This window comes from Rutidosis leptorrhynchoides, chromosome 1, assembly GCF_046630445.1.
Source record: "Rutidosis leptorrhynchoides isolate AG116_Rl617_1_P2 chromosome 1, CSIRO_AGI_Rlap_v1, whole genome shotgun sequence".
NCBI classification, from domain to species: Eukaryota; Viridiplantae; Streptophyta; class Magnoliopsida; order Asterales; family Asteraceae; genus Rutidosis; species Rutidosis leptorrhynchoides.
This window is the reverse complement of record NC_092333.1, coordinates 437,496,731-437,506,061: the sequence shown is the minus strand read 5'-3', so window position 1 is coordinate 437,506,061 and position 9,331 is coordinate 437,496,731. Positions and strand designations below refer to the sequence as shown.

General features: G+C 31.0%; 1 non-coding gene across 1 annotated transcript; it reads right to left on the bottom strand.

Annotated features, from left to right (window-relative positions):
* Positions 1-3,732: 3,732 nt before the first annotated feature.
* Positions 3,733-3,839, bottom strand: LOC139887234 (small nucleolar RNA R71). The gene has a single exon (XR_011773073.1). It is a non-coding gene; the product is annotated as a small nucleolar RNA R71 (small nucleolar RNA).
* Positions 3,840-9,331: the final 5,492 nt, after the last annotated feature.

The following is a 9,331-nucleotide window of genomic DNA, read 5'->3' as shown; positions in this document are numbered from 1 at the left end:
CCAACTGCTTAAAATTTCGGGACGAAATTTATTTAACGGGTAGGTACTGTAGTGACCCGAACTTTTCTATGTTTATATATATTAAATGAAATTGATATTTACATGATTAAGTGTTTTCAATATGTTAAGCAATCAAACTTGTTAAGACTTGATTAATTGAAATAGGTTTCATATAGACAATTGACCACCCAAGTTGACCGGTGATTCACGAACGTTAAAACCTATAAAAACTATATGATGACATATATATGATTATATATATAGTTAACATGATATTATGATAAGTAAGTATCTCATTAGGTATTTTAACAATGAGTTATATATATAAAATTGTGTTTATTGAATTAAGAAACTCGAAACGATATATATAACGATTATCGTTATAACAACGTCTTACTAATTACATATGAATCATATTAAGATATTGTTACACTATGTTTAATCATGATAAATGATAAGTAAACATGTCATTATGTATATTAACAATGAACTACATATGTAAAAACAAGACTACTAACTTAAGGATTTCGAAACGAGACATATATGTAACGATTATCGTTGTAACGACATTTAAATGTATATATATCATATTAAGATATATTAATATATCGTAATATCATGATAATATAATAATTTAACATCTCATTAGATATAATAAACATTGAGTTAACAACATTTAACAAGATCGTTAACTTAAAGGTTTCAAATCAACATTTACATGTAACGACTAACGATGACTTAACGACTCAGTTAAAATGTATATACATGTAGTGTTTTAATATGTATTCATACACTTTTGAAAGACTTCAATACACTTATCAAAATACTTCTACTTAACAAAAATGCTTACAATTACATCCTCGTTCAGTTTCATCAACAATTCTACTCGTATGCACCCGTATTCGTACTCGTACAATACACAGCTTCTAAATGTATGTACTATTGGTATATACACTCCAATGATCAGCTCTTAGCAGCCCATGTGAGTCACCTAACACATGTGAGAACCATCATTTGGCAACTAGCATGAAATATCTTATAAAATTACAAAAATATTAGTAATCATTCATGACTTATTTACATGAAAACAAAATTACATATCCTTTATATCTAATCTATATACCAACGACCAAAAACACCTAAAAACACTTTTATTCTTAAATTTTCTTCATCTAATTGATCTCTCTCAAGTTCCATCTTCAAGTTCTAAGTGTTCTTCATAAATTCTACAAGTTCTAGTTTCATAAAATCAAGAATACTTCCAAGTTTACTAGCTCACTTCCAATCTTGTAAAGTGATCATCTAATCTCAAGAAATCCTTGTTGTTTACAGTAAGATATCATTCTAAATCAAGGTAATACTCATATATAAATTTTGATTCAGTTCCTATAACTATAACTATCTTAATTAGAGTGATAATCTTACTTGAACTTGTTTTCGTGTCATGATTCTACTTCAAGAACTTTCAAGCCATCCAAGATCCTTTGAAGCTAGATCATTTCTTGTCACTTCCAGTAGGTTTACCTACTAAACTTAAGGTAGTTATGATGTTCATAACATCATTCGATTCATATATATAAAACTATCTTATTCGAAGATTTGAACATGTTATCACTAGAACATAGTTAGTTAATTCTAAACTTGTTCGCAAACAAAAGTTAATCCTTCTAAATTAACTTTTAAAATCAACTAAACACATGTTCTATATCTATATGATATGCTAACTTAATGATTTAAAACCGAAAAACACGAAAAACACCGTAAAACCAGATATACGCCGTCGTAGTAACACCGCGGGCTGTTTTGGGTTAGTTAATTAAAAACTATGATAAACTTTGATTTAAAAGTTGTTCTTTTGGAAAAATGATTTTTCTTATGAACATGAAACTATATCCAAAAATCATGGTTAAACTCATAGTGGAAGTATGTTTTTCAAAATGGTCATCAAGACGTCGTTCTTTCGACTGAAATGACTACCTCTTACAAAAACGACTTGTAACTTATATTTCTGACTATAAACCTTTAATTTTTCTATTTAGATTCATAAAATAGAGTTCAATATGAAACTATAGCAATTTGATTCACTCAAAACGGATTTAAAACGAAGAAGTTATGGGTAAAACAAGATTGGATATTTTTGATTGTTGTAGCTACGGGAAATATTGTAACAATTCTATACAAATCATATCTTAGCTAACTTATATTGTATTATACTTGTATTCTAATATATTATGTAATCTTGGGATACCATAGACACGTATGCAAATGTTTTGACATATCATATCGACCCATGTATATATATTATTTGGAACAACCATAGACACTCTAGATGCAGTAATGTTGGAGTTAGCTATATAGGGTTGAGGTTGATTCCAAAAATATATATACTTTGAGTTGTGATCTAGCCTGAGACGTGTATACACTGGGTCGTGGATTGATTCAAGATAATATATATCCATTTATTTCTGTACATTTAATTGTGGACAACTAGTTGTAGGTTACTAACGAGGACAACTGACTTAATAAACTTAAAACTTTAAAATGTATTAAAAATGTTGTAAATATATTTTGAACATACCTTGATATATATGTACATATTTGTTATAGGTTCGTGAATCGACCAGTGGCCAAGTCTTACTTCCCGACGAAGTAAAAATCTGTGAAAGTGAGTTATAGTCCCACTTTTAAAATCTAATATTTTGGGATGAGAATACATGCAGTTTTATAAATGTTTTACGAAATAGACACAAGTATTTGAAACTACATTATATGGGTGAATGATCGAAGCCGAATATGCCCCTTTTGCTTGGTAACCTAAAAATTAGTAAACCGATTTACTAATTGACGCGAATCCTAAAGATAGATCTATTAGGCCTAACGAACCCCATCCAAAGTACCAGATGCTTTAGTACTTCGATGTTGTTTTTATCATGTCAGAAGGATTTCCCGGAATGATAGGGGATATTCTTATATGCATCTTGTTAATGTCGGTTACCAGGTGTTCACCATATGAATGAATTTTATCTCTATGTATGGGATGTATATTGAAATATGAAATCTTGTGGTCTATTATTATGATTTGATAATATATAGGTTAAACCTATAACTCAACAACATTTTTTTTGACGTTTTAAGCATGTTTATTCTCAGGTGATTATTAAGAGCTTCCGCTGTTGCATACTAAAATAAGGACAAGATTTGGAGTCCATGCTTGTATGATATTATGTAAAAACTGCATTCAAGAAACTTATTTTTGATGTAATATATTCTTATTGTAAACCATTATATAATGGTCGTGTGTAAACGGTATATTTTAGATTATCATTATTTGATAATCTACGTAATGCTTTTTAATCCTTTATCGATAAAATAAAGGTTATGGTTGTTTTAAAAATGAATGCAGTCTTTGAAAAACGTCTCATATAGAGGTCAAAACCTCGCGACGAAATCAATTAATATGGAACGTTTATAATCAATATGAACGGGATATTTCAATTTAGTGGTGCGCCGAAGGAAGATCCAAACAAACATGTTCGAACCTTTAATAGGATCTGTACTCTATTTAAAATCCGAGAAGTGGAGGATGAACAGATATATCTCATGTTATTTCTCTGGACTTTAAAGGGAGAAGCCAAAGATTGGTTAGAATCGTTACCTGAAGGAGCGATTGATACATGGGATGTCTTAGTTAAAAATTTTCTTAAACAATTCTTTCTGGCATCTAAATCCGTGAGACTTCAAGGAGAAATTGTTACATTTACGCAAAAGCCAAATGAAACTCTATATGAGGCATGGACAAGATTTGGAAAGTTGTTGAGAGGATGTCCTCAACATGGTTTAGAAACTTATCAAATAGTACAAATATTCTATCAAGGATGCGATATTACTACACGAAAAGATATCGACATAGCAGCTGGTGGTTCCATTATGAAGAAAACCGCAACTGAAGCTTACAAAATTATTGATAACACTGCTTCCCACTCACATGAGTGGCATCAAGAAAAAGATATCGTTAGATCATTTAAAGCGGCTAGAGCCGATTCTAGCCATGACTTTGATTCCATTTCTGCAAAGATAGATGCTTTTGAGAGACGAATGGAAAAGATGACTAAAGATATTCACTCAATACGAATTAGTTGTGAGCAGTGTGGAGGACCACATTTGATGAAAGATTGTCTCAGTATTGAACAAACAATGGAACAAAGAGAGAATGTTTCATATATAAACCAAAGGCCTGGAAATAATTATCAACCGCCAAGACCAAACTACAATCAAAATCAGAATTATAACCGAAATGTTCCATACAACAACCAACAAGGTCCTAGCAATCAACAAGTATCTAATAATACTTACAACCAGCAAAGACCTATTTTTCTAATTAAACCACCACAAACCGATGATAAAAAGCCAAATTTAGAAGATATGATGTCGAAGCTAGTTGAATCTCAAACGCAATTTTTCACATCTCAGAAACAAACGAATGACCAAAATGCTCAAGCATTTAGAAATCAACAAGCTTCTATCCAAAATCTGGAACAAGAAGTGAGCAACCTAGCAAGGTTGATAGGTGAAAGAAAACTGAGAAGTCTACCTAGCGATACAAATGCTAACCCCCAGAATGAAACAGCTAAAGCCATTACCACAAGAAGTGGTATTACACTTAAACCACCTGAAATTCCTGTAAATTCTGAGGATTCTATCCCTACTCCACAAGAACCACAGCCTAAGCAAGATAAGGAAATAGAACCGGTAGTTGAAAAGGTTAATGAAGATAACACAGTTAAGGCAAAACCTTATGTTAAACCATACCAACCACCGCTTCCTTACCCGAGTAAAATGAGAAAAGAAAGACTTGAAGCTGAGCAATCCAAATTCTTGGATATGTTTAAACAAATAAATGTCAATCTTCCTTTCATTGATGTGATTTCAGGAATGCCAAGGTATGCTAAATTCTTGAAAGATCTAATCACAAATAGAAAGAAAATAGAAGAACTTTCGGCTGTTACTATGAATGCTAATTGTTCTGCAGTGTTGTTGAATAAGATACCAGAAAAATTATTAGATCCAGGAAGTTTCACAATTCCATGTTTTCTGGGTAGTCTTAGTTCAATAGAAGCATTGGCAGATTTAGGTTCTAGTATAAATTTAATGCCATATTCATTATACACTAAACTAGACCTCGGAGAATTAAAACCAACACGAATAAGCATACAACTAGCTGATCGATCAGTAAAATATCCTAGAGGGATAATGGAGAACATGCTAGTTAAAGTTGGTACTTTAGTATTTCCAGTAGATTTTGTTATTCTGGACATGAAAGAAGATTCTCGAGTTCCTCTCATATTAGAAAGACCATTCTTGAACACGGCTAAAGCAATAATATACGTGTTCGGTAAGAAACTGACCCTAAGTATAGAGGACGAGAGTGTTACCTTTTCTGTTGATAGAGCCATGCAACAACCGCAATCTGCAGATGATACATGTTATTATGTTCAAACTATAGATTCACATGCAGAATTGTTACAAGAATTTCCAGAATTACAAGGAACAGGAGAATGTTCTTTAGGAGAAGGAACTGAACCAATTGATGAAGCTGAAATGTTAGCTACACTCATGGCTAATGAATATGAACTAACAATAGAAGAACTTCAAATGCTAAAAGAGGAAGACAAATATCGATATAAATCATCGATAGAAGAACCACCGACATTAGAGTTAAAGCCACTTCCAAACCATTTGGAATACGCTTATTTACATGGTGAATCTGAATTACCTGTAATAATATCGTCTTCTCTTACAGAAAATGAAAAATCTCAACTCATTTCTGTGCTAAAAGCTCATAAACCAGCTATTGCATGGAAGATTCATGTTTTAAAAATAAGAAACAAGGAATTATTGGGGTTAATGTTTCGGGTTTAGTTAATATAAGGAGCAGAGTAACACTGATAGGTGAATTTTAGTTACTTATGACCTCAACTCCAATAAAGTGGGTTCCAGCTAAGACATTGTTGCTTGAAGTGTATTATTAAGAAACCTGAACAGTGATAAATGATCATCGTCATCTTGTTAATGAACTTATTTTAGTAATTGACATTCTGTCGAAATACAAATCATTTTAAATACGATGTTAGTTTTTTCGCTAAAGAAGTACAATGTTATTTGAGTAATTAACATTTAGCTTCATAGTCAAGAGTAACACAACACGGGTTCTACGTGTCAATACAATCCAATCTATCTATAGTTTCTATTAAAATGCAAAAATGATGATGTAATAAATAGACAATTTTCAAGCATAAAAATAATTCTTTAATAAAAAGAAAATTTTTGAGCTACTCTTGCTGATGTCATAAAAAAATTTACTGTTTTTAAAAAAATACATTAATCAATTAATCATTAATTAATATCAATAAGATAAGTAAAAAAAAAAAACTTTTTATCGCATACGCTTATTTTTCTCCACATCAAAATAAACCCTAGAACACAGATACGCATTCAGCTGCATTCAAAGATTTTCAATTCTGCCAATTCTAAGAATATTTAAATTGATCCAAGTGTTTTGAATTCGAAATCTAAATACCGATCTATATTTACTTCATGTTCATCTTTCTCTATCTCCACCGTTTTAAACATTCTTCTTATTCAGTTTTAGGGTTTTTACATCCCATCATTCTGTGAGTTTCTGTTTTGATTCGTGATTTGAGGATTGCTTTTTGATTATGATATGCTAAATTTTGATTATGAATTAGGGATTATTTCCATTATCTGACTATTTAACTACTTTTGCAAGGTCGATGCATTAAATTATCATAGTGTTCTAATTCAGTTTCCTGTACCCGCATTCTGAGTTAACGACGACGATGTGAAAGGTGACGACACCACCTCTCAATTCATTCCATCCCAATGAAAGGTAATATAAAATTAGGGTTTGATTACTTTTCATAAATATTGGGGCTTTTTAAATTTCAGTCTGATGTGTATATATTTGTTTCCTTTGTTTCGTAATCGAGAAAGTGGTTGGTAACTCAAATGTGAATTTAAATATTCCTAAGTCGTCTACTGGTGGTAAAACTTGAAATGTCCCATTCATATTGATTATAAACGTTCCATATTAATTGATTTCATTGCGAGATTTTGACCTCTATATGAGACGTTTTTCAAAGACTGCATTCATTTTTAAAACAACCATAACCTTTATTTTATCAATAAAGGTTTTAAAAGCATTACGTAGATTATCAAATAATGATAATCTAAAATATACTGTTTACACATGACCATTACATAATGGTTTACAATAGAAATATATTACATCGACATAAGTTTCTTGAATGCAGTTTTTACACAATATCATACAAACATGGACTCCAAATATTGTCCTTATTTTAGTATGCAATAGCGAAAGCTATTAGTATTCACCTGAGAATAAACATGCTTTAAACGTCAACAAAAATGTTGGTGAGTTATAGGTTTAACCTATATATATCAAATCGTAACAATAGACACAAGATTTCATATTTCAATACACATCCCATACATAGAGATAAAAATTATTCATATGGTGAACACCTGGTAACCGACATTAACAAGATGCATATATAAGAATATCCCCATCATTCCGGGACACCCTTCGGATATGATATAAATTTCGAAGTACTAAAGCATCTGGTACTTTAGATGGAGTTTGTTAGGCCCAATAGATCTATCTTTAGGATTAGCGTCAATTAGGGTGTATGTTCCCTAATTCTTAGATTACCAGACTTAATAAAATGGGGCATATTCGATTTCAATAATTCAACCATAGAATGCAGTTTCACGTACTTGTGTCTATTTTGTAAATCATTTATAAAACCTACATGTATTCTCATCCCAAAAATATAAGATTTTAAAAGTGGGACTATAACTCACTTTCACAGATATTTCCTTCCTCGGAAATAAGACTTGGCCACGGATCAATTCACGAACCTATACAAATATGTACATATATATCAAAGTATGATCAAAATATAATTACAACCATTTTTATTATGTTTTAAAGATTTGAGTGTATTAAGTCAGCTGTCCTCGTTAGTAACCTACAACTAGTTGTCCACAGTTAGATGTACAGAAATAAATCGATATATATTATCTTGAATCAATCCACGACCCAGTGTATACACGTCTCAGGCTAAATCATAACTCAAAGTATATATATTTTTGGAATCAACCTCAACCCTGTATAGCTAACTCCAACATTACTGCATATAGAGTGTCTATGGCTGTTCCAAATAATATATATACATGGGTCGATATGATATGTCAAAACATTTGCATACGTGTCTATGGTATCCCAAGATTACATAATATATTAGAATACATGTATAATACAATATAAGTTAGCTAGGATATGATTTGTATAGATTTGTTAAACATTTCTCGTAGCTAAAAAGATCAAAAATATCCAATCTTGTTTTACCCATAACTTCTTCATTTTAAATCCGTTTTGAGTGAATCAAATTGATATGGTTTCTTATTGAACTCTAATTTAAGAATCCAAACAGAAAAAGTATAAGTTTATAGTTGGAAATTTAAGTTACATGTCAATTACTAAAGAGGTAGTCATTTCCGTCGAAAGAACGACATCTTGATGACCATTTTGAAAAACATACTTTCACTTTGAGTTTAACCAAGATTTTTGGATATAGTTTCATGTTCATATGAAAAATCATTTTCCCAGAAGAACAACTTTTAAATCAAAGTTTATCATAGTTTTTAATTATCCAAACCAAAACAGCCCCCGGTTTCACTACGACGGCGTATATCCAATTTTATGGTGTTCATCGTGTTTCCAGGTTTTAAATCATTAAGTTAGCATATCATATAGATATAGAACATGTGTTTAGTTGATTTTAAAAGTCAAGTTAGAAGGATTAACTTTTGTTTGCGAACAAGTTTAGAATTAACTAAACTATGTTCTAGTGATTACAAGTTTAAACCTTCGAATAAGATAGCTTTATATGTATGAATCGAATGATGTTATGAACATCATTACTACCTTAAATTTTCTGGATAAAACTACTGGAAATGAGAAAAATGGATCTAGCTTCAAAGGATCCTTGGATGGCTTTAAAGTTCTTGAAGCAGAATCATGACACGAAAACAGTTCAAGTAAGATTTTCACTCGAAATAAGATTGTTATAGTTGTAGAAATTGAATCAAAGTTTGAATATGAATATTACCTTGAATTAGAAAGATAACCTACTGTAAATAACAAAGGTTCCTTGATCTTATATGATTACATGGAATGGATTAGAAAGCTTGGAAGTAGACTTGCAAACTTGGAAGTATTCTTGATTTT